Consider the following 25,460-nt stretch of genomic DNA (forward strand, 5'->3'; position numbering starts at 1 on the left):
TTTCCTTAGAAACAGTGTATTTGCTGGGAGAAAAGTGCATTACTGTGCGCTTTCACCGTTCAGCAAATACATGTGTAGAAGCACAGCGCTAGCAGAAACGAACGTTTCTCAACGTTTTCTAACTCAGAGAACAAGGTGCACACCTCTGAGATGCATTTGGGCAACTTTGTCAGAAATGAGTTTTTTGCCTAAAGAGACATGCCTATTTGCGCAGTAGTACAGATTCTGAGTATGTAACTGGGCTTGATGAAATCAGCATTTCTCTTGCTTCCCTGTGCGTAGGGAAGCTCAGTTTTAGTCACTGTAGCTCCCACAAGTGTCTCCTCAGTGTGTTCCCGTTCTCTTAGAAACAGTGTATTTGCTGGGAGAAAAGTGCATTACTGTGCGCTTTCACCGTTCAGCAAATACATGTGTAGAAGCACAGCGCTAGCAGATACGACCGTTTCTCAATGTTTTCTAACTCAGGGAACAAGTTGCACACTTCTGAGATGCATTTGGGCAACTTTGTCAGAAATGAGTTTTTTGCCTAAAGAGACATGCCTATTTGCGCAGTAGTACAGATTCTGAGTATGTAACTGGGCTTGATGAAATCAGCATTTCTCTTGCTTCCCTGTGCGTAGGGAAGCTCAGTTTTAGTCTCTGTAGCTCCCACAAGTGTCTCCTCAGTGTGTTCCCATTTCCTTAGAAACAGTGTATTTGCTGGGAGAAAAGTGCATTACTGTGCGCTTTCACCGTTCAGCAAATACATGTGTAGAAGCACAGCGCTAGAAGAAATGAACGTTTCTCGACGTTTTCTAACTCAGGGAACAAGTTGCACACTTCTGAGATGCATTTGGGCAACTTTGTCAGAAATGAGATTTTTGCCTAAAGAGACATGCCTATTTGCGCAGTAGTACAGATTCTGAGTATGTAACTGGGCTTGATGAAATCAGCATTTCTCTTGCTTCCCTGTGCGTAGGGAAGCTCAGTTTTAGTCACTGTAGCTCCCACAAGTGTCTCCTCAGTGTGTTCCCGTTTCCTTAGAAACAGTGTATTTGCTTGGAGAAAAGTGCATTACTGTGCGCTTTCACCGTTCAGCAAATACATGTGTAGAAGCACAGCGCTAGAAGAAATGAACGTTTCTCGACGTTTTCTAACTCAGGGAACAAGTTGCACACCTCTGAGATGCATTTGGGCAACTTTGTCAGAAATGAGTTTTTTGCCTAAAGAGACATGCCTATTTGCGCAGTAGTACAGATTCTTAGTATGTAACTGGGCTTGATGAAATCAGTATTTCTCTTGCTTCCCTGTGCGTAGGGAAGCTCAGTTTTAGTCACTGTAGCGCCCACAAGTGTCTCCTCAGTGTGTTCCCATTTCCATAGAAACAGTGTATTTGCTGGGAGAAAAGTGCATGACTGTGCGCTTTCACCGTTCAGCAAATACATGTGTAGAAGCACAGCGCTAGCAGATACGACCGTTTCTCGATGTTTTCTAACTCAGGGAACAAGTTGCACACTTCTGAGATGCATTTGGGCAACTTTGTCAGAAATGAGTTTTTTGCCTAAAGAGACATGCCTATTTGCGCAGTAGTACAGATTTTGAGTATGTAACTGGGCTTGATGAAATCAGCATTTCTCTTGCTTCCCTGTGCGTAGGGAAGCTCAGTTTTAGTCTCTGTAGCTCCCACAAGTGTCTCCTCAGTGTGTTCCCATTTCCTTAGAAACAGTGTATTTGCTGGGAGAAAAGTGCATTACTGTGCGCTTTCACCGTTCAGCAAATACATGTGTAGAAGCACAGCGCTAGAAGAAATGAACGTTTCTCGACGTTTTCTAACTCAGGGAACAAGTTGCACACTTCTGAGATGCATTTGGGCAACTTTGTCAGAAATGAGATTTTTGCCTAAAGAGACATGCCTATTTGCGCAGTAGTACAGATTCTGAGTATGTAACTGGGCTTGATGAAATCAGCATTTCTCTTGCTTCCCTGTGCGTAGGGAAGCTCAGTTTTAGTCACTGTAGCTCCCACAAGTGTCTCCTCAGTGTGTTCCCGTTTCCATAGAAACAGTGTATTTGCTTGGAGAAAAGTGCATTACTGTGCGCTTTCACCGTTCAGCAAATACATGTGTAGAAGCACAGCGCTAGAAGAAATGAACGTTTCTCGACGTTTTCTAACTCAGGGAACAAGTTGCACACCTCTGAGATGCATTTGGGCAACTTTGTCAGAAATGAGTTTTTTGCCTAAAGAGACATGCCTATTTGCGCAGTAGTACAGATTCTTAGTATGTAACTGGGCTTGATGAAATCAGTATTTCTCTTGCTTCCCTGTGCGTAGGGAAGCTCAGTTTTAGTCACTGTAGCGCCCACAAGTGTCTCCTCAGTGTGTTCCCATTTCCATAGAAACAGTGTATTTGCTGGGAGAAAAGTGCATGACTGTGCGCTTTCACCGTTCAGCAAATACATGTGTAGAAGCACAGCGCTAGCAGATACGACCGTTTCTCGATGTTTTCTAACTCAGGGAACAAGTTGCACACTTCTGAGATGCATTTGGGCAACTTTGTCAGAAATGAGTTTTTTGCCTAAAGAGACATGCCTATTTGCGCAGTAGTACAGATTTTGAGTATGTAACTGGGCTTGATGAAATCAGCATTTCTCTTGCTTCCCTGTGCGTAGGGAAGCTCAGTTTTAGTCACTGTAGCTCCCACAAGTGTCTCCTCAGTGTGTTCCCGTTTCCTTAGAAACAGTGTATTTGCTGGGAGAAAAGTGCATTACTGTGCGCTTTCACCGTTCAGCAAATACATGTGTAGAAGCACAGCGCTAGCAGAAATGAACGTTTCTCGACGTTTTCTAACTCAGGGAACAAGTTGCACACCTCTGAGATGCATTTGGGCAACTTTGTCAGAAATGAGTTTTTTGCCTAAAGAGACATGCCTATTTGCCCAGTAGTACAGATTCTTAGTATGTAACTGGACTTGATGAAATCAGTATTTCTCTTGCTTCCCTGTGCGTAGGGAAGCTCAGTTTTAGTCACTGTAGCGCCCACAAGTGTCTCCTCAGTGTGTTTTCATTTCCTTAGAAACAGTGTATTTGCTGGGAATAAAGTGCATGACTGTGCGCTTTCACCGTTCAGCAAATACATGTGTAGAAGCACAGCGCTAGCAGATACGACCGTTTCTCGATGTTTTCTAACTCAGGGAACAAGTTGCACACTTCTGAGATGCATTTGGGCAACTTTGTCAGAAATGAGTTTTTTGCCTAAAGAGACATGCCTATTTGCGCAGTAGTACAGATTCTGAGTATGTAACTGGGCTTGATGAAATCAGCATTTCTCTTGCTTCCCTGTGCGTAGGGAAGCTCAGTTTTAGTCTCTGTAGCTCCCACAAATGTCTCCTCAGTGTGTTCCCATTTCCTTAGAAACAGTGTATTTGCTGGGAGAAAAGTGCATTACTGTGCGCTTTCACCGTTCAGCAAATACATGTGTAGAAGCACAGCGCTAGCAGAAACGAACGTTTCTCGACGTTTTCTAACTCAGGGAACAAGTTGCACACTTCTGAGATGCATTTGGGCAACTTTGTCAGAAATGAGTTTTTTGCCTACAGAGACATGCCTATTTGCGCAGTAGTACAGATTCTGAGTATGTAACTGGGCTTGATGAAATCAGCATTTCTCTTGCTTCCCTGTGCGTAGGGAAGCTCAGTTTTAGTCACAGTAGCTCCCACAAGTGTCTCCTCAGTGTGTTCCCATTTCCTTAGAAACAGTGTATTTGCTGGGAGAAAAGTGCATTACTGTGCGCTTTCACCGTTCAGCAAATACATGTGTAGAAGCACAGCGCCAGCAGAAACGAACGTTTCTCAACGTTTTCTAACTCAGAGAACAAGGTGCACACCTCTGAGATGCATTTGGGCAACTTTGTCAGAAATGAGTTTTTTGCCTAAAGAGACATGCCTATTTGCGCAGTAGTACAGATTCTGAGTATGTAACTGGGCTTGATGAAATCAGCATTTCTCTTGCTTCCCTGTGCGTAGGGAAGCTCAGTTTTAGTCACTGTAGCTCCCACAAGTGTCTCCTCAGTGTGTTCCCGTTCTCTTAGAAACAGTGTATTTGCTGGGAGAAAAGTGCATTACTGTGCGCTTTCACCGTTCAGCAAATACATGTGTAGAAGCACAGCGCTAGCAGATACGACCGTTTCTCAATGTTTTCTAACTCAGGGAACAAGTTGCACACTTCTGAGATGCATTTGGGCAACTTTGTCAGAAATGAGTTTTTTGCCTAAAGAGACATGCCTATTTGCGCAGTAGTACAGATTCTGAGTATGTAACTGGGCTTGATGAAATCAGCATTTCTCTTGCTTCCCTGTGCGTAGGGAAGCTCAGTTTTAGTCTCTGTAGCTCCCACAAGTGTCTCCTCAGTGTGTTCCCATTTCCTTAGAAACAGTGTATTTGCTGGGAGAAAAGTGCATTACTGTGCGCTTTCACCGTTCAGCAAATACATGTGTAGAAGCACAGCGCTAGAAGAAATGAACGTTTCTCGACGTTTTCTAACTCAGGGAACAAGTTGCACACTTCTGAGATGCATTTGGGCAACTTTGTCAGAAATGAGATTTTTGCCTAAAGAGACATGCCTATTTGCGCAGTAGTACAGATTCTGAGTATGTAACTGGGCTTGATGAAATCAGCATTTCTCTTGCTTCCCTGTGCGTAGGGAAGCTCAGTTTTAGTCACTGTAGCTCCCACAAGTGTCTCCTCAGTGTGTTCCCGTTTCCTTAGAAACAGTGTATTTGCTTGGAGAAAAGTGCATTACTGTGCGCTTTCACCGTTCAGCAAATACATGTGTAGAAGCACAGCGCTAGAAGAAATGAACGTTTCTCGACGTTTTCTAACTCAGGGAACAAGTTGCACACCTCTGAGATGCATTTGGGCAACTTTGTCAGAAATGAGTTTTTTGCCTAAAGAGACATGCCTATTTGCGCAGTAGTACAGATTCTTAGTATGTAACTGGGCTTGATGAAATCAGTATTTCTCTTGCTTCCCTGTGCGTAGGGAAGCTCAGTTTTAGTCACTGTAGCGCCCACAAGTGTCTCCTCAGTGTGTTCCCATTTCCATAGAAACAGTGTATTTGCTGGGAGAAAAGTGCATGACTGTGCGCTTTCACCGTTCAGCAAATACATGTGTAGAAGCACAGCGCTAGCAGATACGACCGTTTCTCGATGTTTTCTAACTCAGGGAACAAGTTGCACACTTCTGAGATGCATTTGGGCAACTTTGTCAGAAATGAGTTTTTTGCCTAAAGAGACATGCCTATTTGCGCAGTAGTACAGATTTTGAGTATGTAACTGGGCTTGATGAAATCAGCATTTCTCTTGCTTCCCTGTGCGTAGGGAAGCTCAGTTTTAGTCACTGTAGCTCCCACAAGTGTCTCCTCAGTGTGTTCCCGTTTCCTTAGAAACAGTGTATTTGCTGGGAGAAAAGTGCATTACTGTGCGCTTTCACCGTTCAGCAAATACATGTGTAGAAGCACAGCGCTAGCAGAAATGAACGTTTCTTGACGTTTTCTAACTCAGGGAACAAGTTGCACACCTCTGAGATGTATTTGGGCAACTTTGTCAGAAATGAGTTTTTTGCCTAAAGAGACATGCCTATTTGCCCAGTAGTACAGATTCTTAGTATGTAACTGGACTTGATGAAATCAGTATTTCTCTTGCTTCCCTGTGCGTAGGGAAGCTCAGTTTTAGTCACTGTAGCGCCCACAAGTGTCTCCTCAGTGTGTTTTCATTTCCTTAGAAACAGTGTATTTGCTGGGAATAAAGTGCATGACTGTGCGCTTTCACCGTTCAGCAAATACATGTGTAGAAGCACAGCGCTAGCAGATACGACCGTTTCTCGATGTTTTCTAACTCAGGGAACAAGTTGCACACTTCTGAGATGCATTTGGGCAACTTTGTCAGAAATGAGTTTTTTGCCTAAAGAGACATGCCTATTTGCGCAGTAGTACAGATTCTGAGTATGTAACTGGGCTTGATGAAATCAGCATTTCTCTTGCTTCCCTGTGCGTAGGGAAGCTCAGTTTTAGTCTCTGTAGCTCCCACAAATGTCTCCTCAGTGTGTTCCAATTTCCTTAGAAACAGTGTATTTGCTGGGAGAAAAGTGCATTACTGTGCGCTTTCACCGTTCAGCAAATACATGTGTAGAAGCACAGCGCTAGCAGAAACGAACGTTTCTCGACGTTTTCTAACTCAGGGAACAAGTTGCACACTTCTGAGATGCATTTGGGCAACTTTGTCAGAAATGAGTTTTTTGCCTACAGAGACATGCCTATTTGCGCAGTAGTACAGATTCTGAGTATGTAACTGGGCTTGATGAAATCAGCATTTCTCTTGCTTCCCTGTGCGTAGGGAAGCTCAGTTTTAGTCACAGTAGCTCCCACAAGTGTCTCCTCAGTGTGTTCCCATTTCCTTAGAAACAGTGTATTTGCTGGGAGAAAAGTGCATTACTGTGCGCTTTCACCGTTCAGCAAATACATGTGTAGAAGCACAGCGCTAGCAGAAACGAACGTTTCTCAACGTTTTCTAACTCAGAGAACAAGTTGCACACCTCTGAGATGCATTTGGGCAACTTTGTCAGAAATGAGTTTTTTGCCTAAAGAGACATGCCTATTTGCGCAGTAGTACAGATTCTGAGTATGTAACTGGGCTTGATGAAATCAGCATTTCTCTTGCTTCCCTGTGCGTAGGGAAGCTCAGTTTTAGTCACTGTAGCTCCCACAAGTGTCTCCTCAGTGTGTTCCCGTTCTCTTAGAAACAGTGTATTTGCTGGGAGAAAAGTGCATTACTGTGCGCTTTCACCGTTCAGCAAATACATGTGTAGAAGCACAGCGCTAGCAGATACGACCGTTTCTCAATGTTTTCTAACTCAGGGAACAAGTTGCACACTTCTGAGATGCATTTGGGCAACTTTGTCAGAAATGAGTTTTTTGCCTAAAGAGACATGCCTATTTGCGCAGTAGTACAGATTCTGAGTATGTAACTGGGCTTGATGAAATCAGCATTTCTCTTGCTTCCCTGTGCGTAGGGAAGCTCAGTTTTAGTCTCTGTAGCTCCCACAAGTGTCTCCTCAGTGTGTTCCCATTTCCTTAGAAACAGTGTATTTGCTGGGAGAAAAGTGCATTACTGTGCGCTTTCACCGTTCAGCAAATACATGTGTAGAAGCACAGCGCTAGAAGAAATGAACGTTTCTCGACGTTTTCTAACTCAGGGAACAAGTTGCACACTTCTGAGATGCATTTGGGCAACTTTGTCAGAAATGAGATTTTTGCCTAAAGAGACATGCCTGTTTGCGCAGTAGTACAGATTCTGAGTATGTAACTGGGCTTGATGAAATCAGCATTTCTCTTGCTTCCCTGTGCGTAGGGAAGCTCAGTTTTAGTCACTGTAGCTCCCACAAGTGTCTCCTCAGTGTGTTCCCGTTTCCTTAGAAACAGTGTATTTGCTTGGAGAAAAGTGCATTACTGTGCGCTTTCACCGTTCAGCAAATACATGTGTAGAAGCACAGCGCTAGAAGAAATGAACGTTTCTCGACGTTTTCTAACTCAGGGAACAAGTTGCACACTTCTGAGATGCATTTGGGCAACTTTGTCAGAAATGAGTTTTTTGCCTAAAGAGACATGCCTATTTGCGCAGTAGTACAGATTCTGAGTATGTAACTGGGCTTGATGAAATCAGCATTTCTCTTGCTTCCCGGTGCGTAGGGAAGCTCAGTTTTAGTCACAGTAGCTCCCACAAGTGTCTCCTCAGTGTGTTCCCATTTCCTTAGAAACAGTGTATTTGCTGGGAGAAAAGTGCATTACTGTGCGCTTTCACCGTTCAGCAAATACATGTGTAGAAGCACAGCGCTAGCTGAAACGAACGTTTCTCAACGTTTTCTAATTCAGGGAACAAGTTGCACACTTCTGAGATGCATTTGGGCAACGTTGTCAGAAAGGAGTTTTTTCCCTCCAGACACATGCCTATTTGCGCAGTAGTACAGATTCTGAGTATGTAACTGGGCTTGATGAAATCAGCATTTCTCTTGCTTCCCTGTGCGTAGGGAAGATCAGTTTTAGTCACTGTAGCTCCCACAAGTGTCTCCTCAGTGTGTTCCCATTTCCTTAGAATCATTGTATTTGCTGGTAGAAAAGTGCATTACTGTGCGCTTTCACCGTTCAGCAAATACATGTGTAGAAGCACAGCGCTAGCAGAAACGAACGTTTCTCGACGTTTTCTAACTCAGGGAACAAGTTGCACACTTCTGAGATGCATTTGGGCAACTTTGTCAGAAATGAGTTTTTTGCCTAAAGAGACATGCCTATTTGCGCAGTAGTACAGATTCTGAGTATGTAACTGGGCTTGATGAAATCAGCATTTCTCTTGCTTCCCTGTGCGTAGGGAAGCTCAGTTTTAGTCTCTGTAGCTCCCACAAGTGTCTCCTCAGTGTGTTCCCATTTCCTTAGAAACAGTGTATTTGCTGGGAGAAAAGTGCATTACTGTGCGCTTTCACCGTTCAGCAAATACATGTGTAGAAGCACAGTGCTAGAAGAAATGAACGTTTCTCGACGTTTTCTAACTCAGGGAACAAGTTGCACACTTCTGAGATGCATTTGGGCAACTTTGTCAGAAATGAGTTTTTTGCCTAAAGAGACATGCCTATTTGCGCAGTAGTACAGATTCTGAGTATGTAACTGGGCTTGATGAAATCAGCATTTCTCTTGCTTCCCTGTGCGTAGGGAAGCTCAGTTTTAGTCACAGTAGCTCCCACAAGTGTCTCCTCAGTGTGTTCCCATTTCCTTAGAAACAGTGTATTTGCTGGGAGAAAAGTGCATTACTGTGCGCTTTCACCGTTCAGCAAATACATGTGTAGAAGCACAGCGCTAGCTGAAACGAACGTTTCTCAACGTTTTCTAACTCAGGGAACAAGTTGCACACTTCTGAGATGCATTTGGGCAACTTTGTCAGAAATGAGTTTTTTGCCTAAAGAGACATGCCTATTTGCGCAGTAGTACAGATTCTGAGTATGTAACTGGGCTTGATGAAATCAGCATTTCTCTTGCTTCCCTGTGCGTAGGGAAGCTCAGTTTTAGTCACTGTAGCTCCCACAAGTGTCTCCTCAGTGTGTTCCCGTTTTCTTAGAAACAGTGTATTTGCTGGGAGAAAAGTGCATTACTGTGCGCTTTCACCGTTCAGCAAATACATGTGTAGAAGCACAGCGCTAGCAGATAGGACCGTTTCTCGATGTTTTCTAACTCAGGGAACAAGTTGCACACTTCTGAGATGCATTTGGGCAACTTTGTCAGAAATGAGATTTTTGCCTAAAGAGACATGCCTATTTGCGCAGTAATACAGATTCTGAGTATGTAACTGGGCTTGATGAAATCAGCATTTCTCTTGCTTCCCTGTGCGTAGGGAAGCTCAGTTTTAGTCACTGTAGCTCCCACAAGTGTCTCCTCAGTGTGTTCCCGTTTCCTTAGAAACAGTGTATTTGCTTGGAGAAAAGTGCATTACTGTGCGCTTTCACCGTTCAGCAAATACATGTGTAGAAGCACAGCGCTAGAAGAAATGAACGTTTCTCGACGTTTTCTAACTCAGGGAACAAGTTGCACACTTCTGAGATGCATTTGGGCAACTTTGTCAGAAATGAGTTTTTTGCCTAAAGAGACATGCCTATTTGTGCAGTAGTACAGATTCTGAGTATGTAACTGGGCTTGATGAAATCAGCATTTCTCTTGCTTCCCTGTGCGTAGGGAAGCTCAGTTTAAGTCACAGTAGCTCCCACAAGTGTCTCCTCAGTGTGTTCCCATTTCCTTAGAAACAGTGTATTTGCTGGGAGAAAAGTGCATTACTGTGCGCTTTCACCGTTCAGCAAATACATGTGTAGAAGCACAGCGCTAGCTGAAACGAACGTTTCTCAACGTTTTCTAACTCAGGGAACAAGTTGCACACTTCTGAGATGCATTTGGGCAACGTTGTCAGAAAGGAGTTTTTTCCCTCCAGACACATGCCTATTTGCGCAGTAGTACAGATTCTGAGTATGTAACTGGGCTTGATGAAATCAGCATTTCTCTTGCTTCCCTGTGCGTAGGGAAGCTCAGTTTTAGTCACTGTAGCTCCCACAAGTGTCTCCTCAGTGTGTTCTCGTTTTCTTAGAAACAGTGTATTTGCTGGGAGAAAAGTGCATTACTGTGCGCTTTCACCGTTCAGCAAATACATGTGTAGAAGCACAGCGCTAGCAGATACGACCGTTTCTCGATGTTTTCTAACTCAGGGAACAAGTTGCACACTTCTGAGATGCATTTGGGCAACTTTGTCAGAAATGAGATTTTTGCCTAAAGAGACATGCCTATTTGCGCAGTAGTACAGATTCTGAGTATGTAACTGGGCTTGATGAAATCAGCATTTCTCTTGCTTCCCTGTGCATAGGGAAGATCAGTTTTAGTCACTGTAGCTCCCACAAGTGTCTCCTCAGTGTGTTCCCGTTTCCTTAGAAACAGTGTATTTGCTTGGAGAAAAGTGCATTACTGTGCGCTTTCACCGTTCAGCAAATACATGTGTAGAAGCACAGCGCTAGAAGAAATGAACGTTTCTCGACGTTTTCTAACTCAGGGAACAAGTTGCACACTTCTGAGATGCATTTGGGCAACTTTGTCAGAAATGAGTTTTTTCCCTCCAGACACATGCCTATTTGCGCAGTAGTACGGATTCTGAGTATGTAACTGGGCTTGATGAAATCAGCATTTCTCCTGCTTCCCTGTCTGTAGGGAAGCTCAGTTTTAGTCACTGTAGCTCCCACAAGTGTCTCCTCAGTGTGTTCCCATTTCCTTAGAAACAGTGTATTTGCTGGGAGAAAAGTGCATTACTGTGCGCTTTCACCGTTCAGCAAATACATGTGTAGAAGCACAGCGCTAGCAGAAACGAACATTTCTCGACGTTTTCTAACTCAGGGAACAAGTTGCACACTTCTGAGATGCATTTGGGCAACTTTGTCAGAAATGATTTTTTTGCTTAAAGAGACATGCCTATTTGCGCAGTAGTACAGATTCTGAGTATGTAACTGGGCTTGATGATATCAGCATTTCTCTTGCTTCCCTGTGCGTAGGGAAGCTCAGTTTTAGTCACAGTAGCTCCCACAAGTGTCTCCTCAGTGTGTTCCCATTTCCTTAGAAACAGTGTATTTGCTGGGAGAAAAGTGCATTACTGTGCGCTTTCACCGTTCAGCAAATACATGTGTAGAAGCACAGCACTAGCAGAAACGAACGTTTCTCAACGTTTTCTAACTCAGACAACAAGTTGCACACCTCTGAGATGCATTTGGGCAACTTTGTCAGAAATGAGTTTTTTGCCTAAAGAGACATGCCTATTTGCGCAGTAGTACAGATTCTGAGTATGTAACTGGGCTTGATGAAATCAGCATTTCTCTTGCTTCCCTGTGCGTAGGGAAGCTCAGTTTTAGTCACTGTACCTCCCACAAGTGTCTCCTCAGTGTGTTCCCGTTTTCTTAGAAACAGTGTATTTGCTGGGAGAAAAGTGCATTACTGTGCGCTTTCACCGTTCAGCAAATACATGTGTAGAAGCACAGCGCTAGCAGATACGACCGTTTCTCGATGTTTTCTAACTCAGGGAACAAGTTGCACACTTCTGAGATGCATTTGGGCAACTTTGTCAGAAATGAGATTTTTGCCTAAAGAGACATGCCTATTTGCGCAGTAGTACAGATTCTGAGTATGTAACTGGGCTTGATGAAATCAGCATTTCTCTTGCTTCCCTGTGCGTAGGGAAGCTCAGTTTTAGTAACTGTAGCTCCCATAAGTGTCTCCTCAGTGTGTTCCCGTTTCCTTAGAAACAGTGTATTTGCTTGGAGAAAAGTGCATTACTGTGCGCTTTCACCGTTCAGCAAATACATGTGTAGAAGCACAGCGCTAGAAGAAATGAACGTTTCTCGACGTTTTCTAACTCAGGGAACAAGTTGCACACTTCTGAGATGCATTTGGGCAACTTTGTCAGAAATGAGTTTTTTGCCTAAAGAGACATGCCTATTTGCGCAGTAGTACAGATTCTGAGTATGTAACTGGGCTTGATGAAATCAGCATTTCTCTTGCTTCCCTGTGCGTAGGGAAGCTCAGTTTAAGTCACAGTAGCTCCCACAAGTGTCTCCTCAGTGTGTTCCCATTTCCTTAGAAACAGTGTATTTGCTGGGAGAAAAGTGCATTACTGTGCGCTTTCACCGTTCAGCAAATACATGTGTAGAAGCACAGCGCTAGCAGATACGACCGTTTCTCGATGTTTTCTAACTCAGGGAACAAGTTGCACACTTCTGAGATGCATTTGGGCAACTTTGTCAGAAATGAGATTTTTGCCTAAAGAGACATGCCTATTTGCGCAGTAGTACAGATTCTGAGTATGTAACTGGGCTTGATGAAATCAGCATTTCTCTTGCTTCCCTGTGCGTAGGGAAGCTCAGTTTTAGTCACTGTAGCTCCCACAAGTGTCTCCTCAGTGTGTTCCCGTTTCCTTAGAAACAGTGTATTTGCTTGGAGAAAAGTGCATTACTGTGCGCTTTCACCGTTCAGCAAATACATGTGTAGAAGCACAGCGCTAGAAGAAATGAACGTTTCTCGACGTTTTCTAATTCAGGGAACAAGTTGCACACTTCTGAGATGCATTTGGGCAACTTTGTCAGAAATGAGTTTTTTGCCTAAAGAGACATGCCTATTTGCGCAGTAGTACAGATTCTGAGTATGTAACTGGGCTTGATGAAATCAGCATTTCTCTTGCTTCCCTGTGCGTAGGGAAGCTCAGTTTAAGTCACAGTAGCTCCCACAAGTGTCTCCTCAGTGTGTTCCCATTTCCTTAGAAACAGTGTATTTGCTGGGAGAAAAGTGCATTACTGTGCGCTTTCACCGTTCAGCAAATACATGTGTAGAAGCACAGCGCTAGCTGAAACGAACGTTTCTCAACGTTTTCTAACTCAGGGAACAAGTTGCACACTTCTGAGATGCATTTGGGCAACGTTGTCAGAAAGGAGTTTTTTCCCTCCAGACACATGCCTATTTGCGCAGTAGTACAGATTCTGAGTATGTAACTGGGCTTGATGAAATCAGCATTTCTCTTGCTTCCCTGTGCGTAGGGAAGCTCAGTTTTAGTCACTGTAGCTCCCACAAGTGTCTCCTCAGTGTGTTCTCGTTTTCTTAGAAACAGTGTATTTGCTGGGAGAAAAGTGCATTACTGTGCGCTTTCACCGTTCAGCAAATACATGTGTAGAAGCACAGCGCTAGCAGATACGACCGTTTCTCGATGTTTTCTAACTCAGGGAACAAGTTGCACACTTCTGAGATGCATTTGGGCAACTTTGTCAGAAATGAGATTTTTGCCTAAAGAGACATGCCTATTTGCGCAGTAGTACAGATTCTGAGTATGTAACTGGGCTTGATGAAATCAGCATTTCTCTTGCTTCCCTGTGCGTAGGGAAGATCAGTTTTAGTCACTGTAGCTCCCACAAGTGTCTCCTCAGTGTGTTCCCATTTCCTTAGAATCATTGTATTTGCTGGTAGAAAAGTGCATTACTGTGCGCTTTCACCGTTCAGCAAATACATGTGTAGAAGCACAGCGCTAGCAGAAACGAACGTTTCTCGACGTTTTCTAACTCAGGGAACAAGTTGCACACTTCTGAGATGCATTTGGGCAACTTTGTCAGAAATGAGTTTTTTGCCTAAAGAGACATGCCTATTTGCGCAGTAGTACAGATTCTGAGTATGTAACTGGGCTTGATGAAATCAGCATTTCTCTTGCTTCCCTGTGCGTAGGGAAGCTCAGTTTTAGTCTCTGTAGCTCCCACAAGTGTCTCCTCAGTGTGTTCCCATTTCCTTAGAAACAGTGTATTTGCTGGGAGAAAAGTGCATTACTGTGCGCTTTCACCGTTCAGCAAATACATGTGTAGAAGCACAGCGCTAGCAGAAACGAACGTTTCTCGACGTTTTCTAACTCAGGGAACAAGTTGCACACTTCTGAGATGCATTTGGGCAACTTTGTCAGAAATGAGTTTTTTGCCTACAGAGACATGCCTATTTGCGCAGTAGTACAGATTCTGAGTATGTAACTGGGCTTGATGAAATCAGCATTTCTCTTGCTTCCCTGTGCGTAGGGAAGCTCAGTTTTAGTCACAGTAGCTCCCACAAGTGTCTCCTCAGTGTGTTCCCATTTCCTTAGAAACATTGTATTTGCTGGGAGAAAAGTGTATTACTGTGCGCTTTCACCGTTCAGCAAATACATGTGTAGAAGCACAGCGCTAGCAGAAACGAACATTTCTCAACGTTTTCTAACTCAGGGAACAAGTTGCACACTTCTGAGATGCATTTGGGCAACGTTGTCAGAAATGAGTTTTTTCCCTCCAGACACATGCCTATTTGCGCAGTAGTACGGATTCTGAGTATGTAACTGGGCTTGATGAAATCAGCATTTCTCCTGCTTCCCTGTCCGTAGGGAAGCTAAGTTTTAGTCACTGTAGCTCCCACAAGTGTCTCCTCAGTGTGTTCCCATATCCTTAGAAACAGTGTATTTGCTGGGAGAAAAGTGCATGACTGTGCGCTTTCACCGATCAGCAAATACATGTGTAGAAGCACAGCGCTAGCAGATACGACCGTTTCTCGATGTTTTCTAACTCAGGGAACAAGTTGCACACTTCTGAGATGCATTTGGGCAACTTTGTCAGAAATGAGTTTTTTGCCTAAAGAGACATGCCTATTTGCGCAGTAGTACAGATTCTGAGTATGTAACTGGGCTTGATGAAATCAGCATTTCTCTTGCTTCCCTGTGCGTAGGGAAGCTCAGTTTTAGTCACTGTATTTCCCACAAGTGTCTCCTCAGTGTGTTCCCGTTTCCTTAGAAACAGTCTATTTGCTGGGAGAAAAGTGCATTACTGTGCGCTTTCACCGTTCAGCAAATACATGTGTAGAAGCACAGCGCTAGCAGAAACGAACGTTTCTCGACGTTTTCTAACTCAGGGAACAAGTTGCACACTTCTGAGATGCATTTGGGCAACTTTGTCAGAAATCAGTTTTTTGCCTAAAGAGACATGCCTATTTGCACAGTAGTACAGATTCTGAGTATGTAACTGGGCTTGATGAAATCAGCATTTCTCTTGCTTCCCTGTGCGTAGGGAAGCTCAGTTTTAGTCACAGTAGCTCCCACAAGTGTCTCCTCAGTGTGTTCCCATTTCCTTAGAAACAGTGTATTTGCTGGGAGAAAAGTGCATTACTCTGCGCTTTCACCGTTCAGCAAATACATGTGTAGAAGCACAGCGCTAGCAGAAACGAACGTTTCTCGACGTTTTCTAACTCAGGGAACAAGTTGCACACTTCTGAGATGCATTTGGGCAACTTTGTCAGAAATGAGTTTTTTGCCTAAAGAGACATGCCTATTTGCGCAGTAGTACAGATTCTGAGTATGTAACTGGGCTTGGTGAAATCAGCATTTCTCTTGCTTCCCTGTGCGTAGGGAAGCTCAGTTTTAGTCTCTTTAGCTCCCACAAGTGTCTCCTCAGTGTGTTCCTGTTTCCTTAGAAACAGTGTATTTGCTGGGAGAAAAGTGCATTACTGTGCGCTTTCACCGTTCAGCAAATACATGTGTAGAAGCACAGCGCTAGCAGAAACGAACGTTTCTCGACGTTTTCTAACTCAGGGAACAAGTTGCACACTTCTGAGATGCATTTGGGCAACTTTGTCAGAAATGAGTTTTTTCCCAAGAGAGACATGCCTATTGGCGCGGTTGTACAGATTCTGAGTATGTAACTGGGCTTGATGAAATCAGCATTTCTCTTGCTTACTTGTGCGTAGGGAAGCTCAGTTTTAGACACTGTAGCTCCCACAAGTGTCTCCTCAGTGTATTCCCATTTCCTTAGAAACAGTGTATTTGCTGGGAGAAAAGTGCATTACTGTGCACTTTCACCGTTCAGCAAATACATGTGTAGAAGCACAGCGCTAGCAGAAACGAACATTTCTCGACGTTTTCTAACTCAGGGAACAAGTTGCACACTTCTGAGATGCATTTGGGCAACTTTGTCAGAAATGAGTTTTTTGCCTAAAGAGACATGCCTATTTGCGCAGTAGTACAGATTCTGAGTATGTAATTGGGCTTGATGAAATCAGCATTTCTCTTGCTTCCCTGTGCGTAGGGAAGCTCAGTTTTAGTCACTGTAGCTCCCACAAGTGTCTCCTCAGTGTGTTCCCGTTTCCTTAGAAACAGTGTATTTGCTGGGAGAAAAGTGCATTACTGTGTGCTTTCACCGTTCAGCAAATACATGTGTAGAAGCACAGCGCTAGCAGAAATGAACGTTTCTCGACGTTTTCTAACTCAGGGAACAAGTTGCACACTTCTGAGATGCATTTGGGCAACTTTGTCAGAAATGAGGTTTTTGCCTACAGAGACATGCCTATTTGCGCAGTAGTACTGATTCTGAGTATGTAACTGGGCTTGATGAAATCAGCATTTCTCTTGCTTCCCTGTGCGTAGGGAAGCTCAGTTTTAGTCACAGTAGCTCCCACAAGTGTCTTTTCAGTGTGTTCCCATTTCCTTAGAAACAGTGTATTTGCTGGGAGAAAAGTGCATTACTGTGCGCTTTCACCGTTCAGCAAATACATGTGTAGTAGCACAGCGCTAGCAGAAACGAACATTTCTCAACGTTTTCTAACTCAGGGAACAAGTTGCACACTTCTGAGATGCATTTGGGCAACGTTGTCAGAAATGAGTTTTTTCCCTCCAGACACATGCCTATTTGCGCAGTAGTACGGATTCTGAGTATGTAACTGGGCTTGATGAAATCAGCATTTCTCTTGCTTCCCTGTGCGTAGGGAAGCTCAGTTTTAGTCTCTGTAGCTCCCACAAGTGTCTCCTCAGTGTGTTCCCATTTCCTTAGAAACAGTGTATTTGCTGGGAGAAAAGTGCATTACTGTGCGCTTTCACCGTTCAGCAAATACATGTGTAGAAGCACAGCGCTAGCAGAAATGAACGTTTCTCGACGTTTTCTAACTCAGGGAACACGTTGCACACTTCTGAGATGCATTTGGGCAACTTTGTCAGAAATGAGTTTTTTGCCTACAGAGACATGCCTATTTGCGCAGTAGTACAGATTCTGAGTATGTAACTGGGCTTGATGAAATCAGCATTTCTCTTGCTTCCCTGTGCGTAGGGAAGCTCAGTTTTAGTCACTGTAGCTCCCACAAGTGTCTCCTCAGTGTGTTCCTGTTTCCTTAGAAACAGTGTATTTGCTGGGAGAAAAGTGCATTACTGTGCGCTTTCACCGTTCAGCAAATACATGTGTAGAAGCACAGCGCTAGCAGAAACGAACGTTTCTCGACGTTTCTAACTCAGGGAACCAGTTGCACACTTCTGAGATGCATTTGGGCAACTTTGTCAGAAATGAGTTTTTTGCCTAAGGAGACATGCCTATTTGCGCAGTAGTACAGATTCTGAGTATGTAACTGGGCTTGATGAAATCAGCATTTCTCTTGCTTCCCTGTGCGTAGGGAAGCTCAGTTTTAGTCACAGTAGCTCCCACAAGTGTCTCCTCAGTGTGTTCCCATTTCCTTAGAAACAGTGTATTTGCTGGGAGAAAAGTGCATTACTGTGCGCTTTCACAGTTCAGCAAATACATGTGTAGAAGCACAACGCTAGCCGAAACTAACGTTTCTCGACGTTTTCTAACTCAGGGAACAAGTTGCACACTTCTGATATGCATTTGGGCAACTTTGTCAGAAATGAGTTTTTTGCCTAAAGAGACATGCCTATTTGCGCAGTAGTACAGATTCTGAGTATGTAACTGGGCTTGATGAAATCAGCATTTCTCTTGCTTCCCTGTGCGTAGGGAAGCTCAGTTTTAGTCCCAGTAGCTCCCACAAGTGTCTCCTCAGTGTGTTCCCATTTCCTTAGAAACAGTGTATTTGCTGGCAGAAAAGTGCATTACTGTGCGCTTTCACCGATCAGCAAATACATGTGTAGAAGCACAGCGCTAGCAGATACGACCATTTCTCGATGTTTTCTAACTCAGGGAACAAGTTGCACACTTCTGAGATGCATTTGGGCAACTTTGTCAGAAATGAGTTTTTTGCCTAAAGAGACATGCCTATTTGCGCAGTAGTACAGATTCTGAGTATGTAACTGGGCTTGATGAAATCAGCATTTCTCTTGCTTCCCTGTGCGTAGGGAAGCTCAGTTTTAGACACTGTATTTCCCACAAGTGTCTCCTCAGTGTGTTCCCGTTTCCTTAGAAACAGTCTATTTGCTGGGAGAAAAGTGCATTACTGTGCGCTTTCACCGTTCAGCAAATACATGTGTAGAAGCACAGCGCTAGCAGAAACGAACGTTTCTCGACATTTTCTAACTCAGGGAACACGTTGCACACTTCTGAGATGCATTTGGGCAACTTTGTCAGAAATGAGTTTTTTGCCTAAAGAGACATGCCTATTTGCGCAGTAGTACAGATTCTGAGCATGTAACTGGGCTTGATGAAATCAGCATTTCTCTTGCTTCCCTGTGCGTAGGGAGGCTCAGTTTTAGTCACAGTAGCTCCCACAAGTGTCTCCTCAGTGTGTTCCCATTTCCTTGGAAACATTGTATTTGCTGGGAGAAAAGTGCATTACTGTGCGCTTTCACCGTTCAGCAAATACATGTGTAGAAGCACAGCGCTAGCAGAAACGAACGTTTCTCGACGTTTTCTAACTCAGAGATCAAGTTGCACACTTCTGAGATGCATTTGGGCAACTTTGTCAGAAATGAGTTTTTTGCCTAAAGAGACATGCCTATTTGCGCAGTAGTACAGATTCTGAGTATGTAACTGGGCTTGATGAAATCAGCATTTCTCTTGCTTCCCTGTGCGTAGGGAAGCTCAGTTTTAGTCTCTGTAGCTCCCACAAGTGTCTCCTCAGTGTGTTCCCATTTCCTTAGAAACAGTGTATTTGCTGGGAGAAAAGTGCATTACTGTGCGCTTTCACCGTTCAGCAAATACATGTGTAGAAGCACAGCGCTAGCAGAAACGAACGTTTCTCGACATTTTCTAACTCAGGGAACACGTTGCACACTTCTGAGATGCATTTGGGCAACTTTGTCAGAAATGAGTTTTTTGCCTAAAGAGACATGCCTATTTGCGCAGAAGTACAGATTCTGAGTATGTAACTTGGCGTGATGAAATCAGCATTTCTCTTGCTTCCCTGTGCGTAGGGAAGCTCAGTTTTAGTCACAGTAGCTCCCACAAGTGTCTCCTCAGTGTGTTCCCATTTCCTTAGAAACAGTGTATTTGCTGGGAGAAAAGTGCATTACTGTGCGCTTTCACCGTTCAGCAAATACATGTGTAGAAGCACAGCGCTAGCAGAAACGACCGTTTCTCGACGTTTTCTAACTCAGGGAACACGTTGCACACTTCTGAGATGCATTTGGGCAACTTTGTCAGAAATGAGTTTTTTCCCAAGAGAGACATGCCTATTGGCGCGGTAGTACAGATTCTGAGTATGTAACTGGGCTTGATGAAATCATCATTTCTCTTGCTTCCTTGTGCTTAGGGAAGCTCAGTTTTAGTCACTGTAGCTCCCACAAGTGTGTCCTCAGTGTGTTCCCATTTCCTTAGAAACAGTGTATTTGCTGGGAGAAAAGTGCATTACTGTGCGCTTTCACCGTTCAGCAAATACATGTGTAGAAGCACAGCGCTAGCAGAAACGAACATTTCTCGACGTTTTCTAACTCAGGGAACAAGTTGCACACTTCTGAGATGCATTTGGGCAACTTTGTCAGAAATGAGTTTTTTGCCTAAAGAGACATGCCTATTTGCGCAGTAGTACAGATTCTGAGTATGTAACTGGGCTTGATGAAATCAGCATTTCTCTTGCTTCCCTGTGCGTAGGGAAGCTCAGTTTTAGTCACAGTAGCTCCCACAAGTGTCTCCTCAGTGTGTTCCCATTTCCTTAGAAACAGTGTATTTGCTGGGAGAAAAGTGCATTACTCTGCGCTTTCACCGTTCAGCAAATACATGTGTAGAAGCACAGCGCTAGCAGAAATGAACGTTTCTCGACGTTTTCTAACTCAGGGAACAAGTTGCACACTTCTGAGATGCATTTGGGCAACTTTGTCAGAAATGAGTTTTTTCCCTCCAGACACATGCCTATTTGCGCAGTAGTACAGATTCTGAGTATGTAACTGGGCTTGATGAAATCAGCATTTCTCTTGCTTCCCTGTGCGTAGGGAAGCTCAGTTTTAGTCTCTGTAGCTCCCACAAGTGTCTCCTCAGTGTGTTCCCATTTCCTTAGAAACAGTGTATTTGCTGGGAGAAAAGTGCATTACTGTGCGCTTTCACCGTTCAGCAAATACATGTGTAGAAGCACAGCGCTAGCAGAAACGAACGTTTCTCGACATTTTCTAACTCAGGGAACACGTTGCACACTTCTGAGATGCATTTGGGCAACTTTGTCAGAAATGAGTTTTTTGCCTAAAGAGACATGCCTATTTGCGCAGTAGTACAGATTCTGAGCATGTAACTGGGCTTGATGAAATCAGCATTTCTCTTGCTTCCCTGTGCGTAGGGAGGCTCAGTTTTAGTCACAGTAGCTCCCACAAGTGTCTCCTCAGTGTGTTCCCATTTCCTTGGAAACATTGTATTTGCTGGGAGAAAAGTGCATTACTGTGCGCTTTCACCGTTCAGCAAATACATGTGTAGAAGCACAGCGCTAGCAGAAACGAAAGTTTCTCGACGTTTTCTAACTCAGGGAACAAGTTGCACACTTCTGAGATGCATTTGGGCAACTTTGTCAGAAATGAGTTTTTTGCCTAAAGAGACATGCCTATTTGCGCAGTAGTACAGATTCTGAGTATGTAACTGGGCTTGATGAAATCAGCATTTCTCTTGCTTCCCTGTGCGTAGGGAAGCTCAGTTTTAGTCACAGTAGCTCCCACAAGTGTCTCCTCAGTGTGTTCCCATTTCCTTAGAAACAGTGTATTTGCTGGGATAAAAGTGCATTACTGTGTGCTTTCACGGTTCAGCAAATACATGTGTAGAAGCACAGCGCTAGCAGAAACGAACGTTTCTCGACGTTTTCTAACTCAGGGAACAAGTTGCACACTTCTGAGATGCATTTGGGCAACTTTGTCAGAAATGAGTTTTTTCCCTCCAGACACATGCCTATTTGCCCAGTAGTACAGATTCTGAGTATGTAACTGGGCTTGATGAAATCAGCATTTCTCTTGCTTCCCTGTGCGTAGGGAAGCTCAGTTTTAGTCTCTGTAGCTCCCACAAGTGTCTCCTCAGTGTGTTCCCATTTCCTTAGAAACATTGTATTTGCTGGGAGAAAATTGCATTACTGTGCGCTTTCACCGTTCAGCAAATACATGTGTAGAAGCACAGCGCTAGCAGAAACGAACGTTTCTCGACGTTTTCTAACTCAGGGAACAAGTTGCACACTTCTGAGATGCATTTGGGCAACTTTGTCAGAAATGAGTTTTTTGCCTAAGGAGACATGCCTATTTGCGCAGTAGTACAGATTCTGAGTATGTAACTGGGCTTGATGAAATCAGCATTTCTCTTGCTTCCCTGTGCGTAGGGAAGATCAGTTTTAGTCACAGTAGCTCCCACAAGTGTCTCCTCAGTGTGTTCCCATTTCCTTAGAAACAGTGTATTTGCTGGGAGAAAAGTGCATTACTGTGCGCTTTCACAGTTCAGCAAATACATGTGTAGAAGCACAACGCTAGCCGAAACTAACGTTTCTCGACGTTTTCTAACTCAGGGAACAAGTTGCACACTTCTGATATGCATTTGGGCAACTTTGTCAGAAATGAGTTTTTTGCCTAAAGAGACATGCCTATTTGCCCAGTAGTACAGATTCTGAGTATGTAACTGGGCTTGATGAAATCAGCATTTCTCTTGCTTCCCTGTGCGTAGGGAAGCTCAGTTTTAGTCACAGTAGCTCCCACAAGTGTCTCCTCAGTGTGTTCCCATTTCCTTAGAAACAGTGTATTTGCTGGGAGAAAAGTGCATTACTGTACGCTTTCACCGTTCAGCAAATACATGTGTAGAAGCACAGCGCTAGCAGAAACGAAAATTTCTCGACGTTTTCTAACTCAGGGAACAAGTTGCACACTTCTGAGATGCATTTGGGCAACTTTGTCAGAAATGAGTTTTTTGCCTAAAGAGACATGCCTATTTGCGCAGTAGTACAGATTCTGAGTATGTAACTGGGCTTGATGAAATCAGCATTTCTCTTGCTTCCCTGTGCGTAGGGAAGATCAGTTTTAGTCACTGTAGCTCCCACAAGTGTCTCCTCAGTGTGTTCCCATTTCCTTAGAAACAATGTATTTGCTGGGAGAAGAGTGCATTACTGTGCGCTTTCACCGTTCAGCAAATACATGTGTAGAAGCACAGCGCTAGCAGAAACGAACGTTTCTCGACCTTTTCTAACTCAGGGAACAAGTTGCACACTTCTGAGATGCATTTGGGCAACTTTGTCAGAAATGAGTTTTTTGCCTAAAGAGACATGCCTATTTGCGCAGTAGTACAGATTCTGAGTATGTAACTGGGCTTGATGAAATCAGCATTTCTCTTGCTTCCCTGTGCGTAGGGAAGCTCAGTTTTAGTCACAGTAGCTCCCACAAGTGTCTCCTCAGTGTGTTCCCATTTCCTTAGAAACAGTGTATTTGCTGGGAGAAAAGTGCATTACTGTGCGCTTTCACCGTTCAGCAAATACATGTGTAGAAGCACAGCGCTAGCAGAAACTAACGTTTCTCGACGTTTTCTAACTCAGGGAACAAGTTGCTCACTTCTGAGATGCATTTGGGCAACTTTGTCATAAATGAGTTTTTTCCCTACAGAGACATGCCTATTTGCGCAGTAGTACAGATTCTGAGTATGTAACTGGGCTTGATGAAATCAGCATTTCTCTTGCTTCCCTGTGTGTAGGGAAGCTCAGTTTTAGTCACTGTAGCTCCCACAAGTGTCTCCTCAGTGTGTTCCCATTTCCTTAGAAACAGTGTATTTGCTGGGAGAAAAGTGCATTACTGTGCGCTTTCACCGTTCAGCAAATACATGTGTAGAAGCACAGCGCTAGCAGACACGACCATTTCTCGACGTTTTCTAACTAAGGGAACAAGTTGCACACTTCTGAGATGCATTTGGGCTACTTTGTCAGAAATGAGTTTTTTGCCTAAAGAGACATGCCTATTTGTGCAGAAGTACAGATTCTGAGTATGTAACAGGGATTGATGAAATCAGCATTTCTCTTGCTTCCCTGTGCGTAGGGAAGCTCACTTTTAATCACAGTAGCTCCCACAAGTGTCTCCTCAGTGTGTTCCCATTTCCTTAGAAACAGTGTATTTGCTGGGAAAAAAGTGCATTACTGTGCGCTTTCACCGTTCAGCAAATACATGTGTAGAAGCACAGCGCTAGCAGAAACGAATGTTTCTCGACATTTTCTAACTCAGGGAACAAGTTGCACACTTCTGAGATGCATTTGGGCAACTTTGTCAGAAATGAGTTTTTTGCCTAAAGAGACATGCCTATTCGCGCAGTAGTACAGATTCTGAGTATGTAACTGGGCTTGATGAAATCAGCATTTCTCTTGCTTCCCTGTGCGTAGGGAAGCTCAGTTTTAGTCACAGTAGCTCCCACAAGTGTCTCCTCAGTGTGTTCCCAGTTCCTTAGAAACAGTGTATTTGCTGGGAGAAAAGTGCATTACTGTGCGCTTTCACCGTTCAGCAAATACATGTGTAGAAGCACAGCGCTAGCAGAAACTAACGTTTCTCGACGTTTTCTAACTCAGGGAACAAGTTGCTCACTTCTGAGATGCATTTGGGCAACTTTGTCAGAAATGAGTTTTTTCCCTACAGAGACATGCCTATTTGCGCAGTAGTACAGATTCTGAGTATGTAACTGGGCTTGATGAAATCAGCATTTCTCTTGCTTCCCTGTGTGTAGGGAAGCTCAGTTTTAGTCACAGTAGCTCCCACAAGTGTCTCCTCAGTGTGTTCCCATTTCCTTAGAAACAGTGTATTTGCTGGGAGAAAAGTGCATTACTGTGCGCTTTCACCGTTCAGCAAATACATGTGTAGAAGCACAGCGCTAGCAGAAACGACCGTTTCTCGACGTTTTCTAACTCAGGGAACAAGTTGCACACTTCTGAGATGCATTTGGGCAACTTTGTCAGAAATGAGTTTTTTGCCTAAAGAGACATGCCTATTTGCGCAGTAGTACAGATTCTGAGTATGTAACTGGGCTTGATGTAATCAGCATTTCTCTTGCTTCCCTGTGCGTAGGGAAGCTCAGTTTTAGTCACAGTAGCTCCCACAAGTGTCTCCTCATTGTGTTCCCATTTCCTTAGAAACAGTGTATTTGCTGGGAGAAAAGTGCATTACTGTGCGCTTTCACCGTTCAGCAAATACATGTGTAGAAGCACAGCGCTAGCAGAAACTAACGTTTCTCGACGTTTTCTAACTCAGGGAACAAGTTGCTCACTTCTGAGATGCATTTGGGCAACTTTGTCATAAATGAGTTTTTTCCCTACAGAGACATGCCTATTTGCGCAGTAGTACAGATTCTGAGTATGTAACTGGGCTTGATGAAATCAGCATTTCTCTTGCTTCCCTGTGTGTAGGGAAGCTCAGTTTTAGTCACAGTAGCTCCCACAAGTGTCTCCTCAGTGTGTTCCCATTTCCTTAGAAAGAGTGTATTTGCTGGGAGAAAAGTGCATTACTGTGCGCTTTCACCGTTCAGCAAATACATGTGTAGAAGCACAGCGCTAGCAGACACGACCATTTCTCGACGTTCTCTAACTAAGGGAACAAGTTGCACACTTGTGAGATGCATTTGGGCTACTTTGTCAGAAATGAGTTTTTTGCCTAAAGAGACATGCCTATTTGTGCAGAAGTACAGATTCTGAGTATGTAACAGGGATTGATGAAATCAGCATTTCTCTTGCTTCCCTGTGCGTAGGGAAGCTCACTTTTAATCACAGTAGCTCCCACAAGTGTCTCCTCAGTGTGTTCCCATTTCCTTAGAAACAGTGTATTTGCTGGGAGAAAAGTGCATTACTGTGCGCTTTCACCGTTCAGCAAATACATGTGTAGAAGCACAGCGCTAGCAGAAACGAATGTTTCTCGACTTTTTCTAACTCAGGGAACAAGTTGCACACTTCTGAGATGCATTTGGGCAACTTTGTCAGAAATGAGTTTTTTGCCTAAAGAGACATGTCTATTCGCGCAGTAGTACAGATTCTGAGTATGTAACTGGGCTTGATGAAATCAGCATTTCTCTTGCTTCCCTGTGCGTAGGGAAGCTCAGTTTTAGTCACAGTAGCTCCCACAAGTGTCTCCTCAGTGTGTTCCCATTTCCTAAGAAACAGTGTATTTGCTGGGAGAAAAGTGCATTACTGTGCGCTTTCACCGTTCAGCAAATGCATATGTAGAAGCACAGCGCTAGCAGAAACGAACGTTTCTCG

This window comes from Acomys minous, assembly GCF_964271855.1.
Source record: "Acomys minous genome assembly, contig: scaffold_34, whole genome shotgun sequence".
In the NCBI taxonomy this organism is placed as follows: domain Eukaryota; kingdom Metazoa; phylum Chordata; class Mammalia; order Rodentia; family Muridae; genus Acomys; species Acomys minous.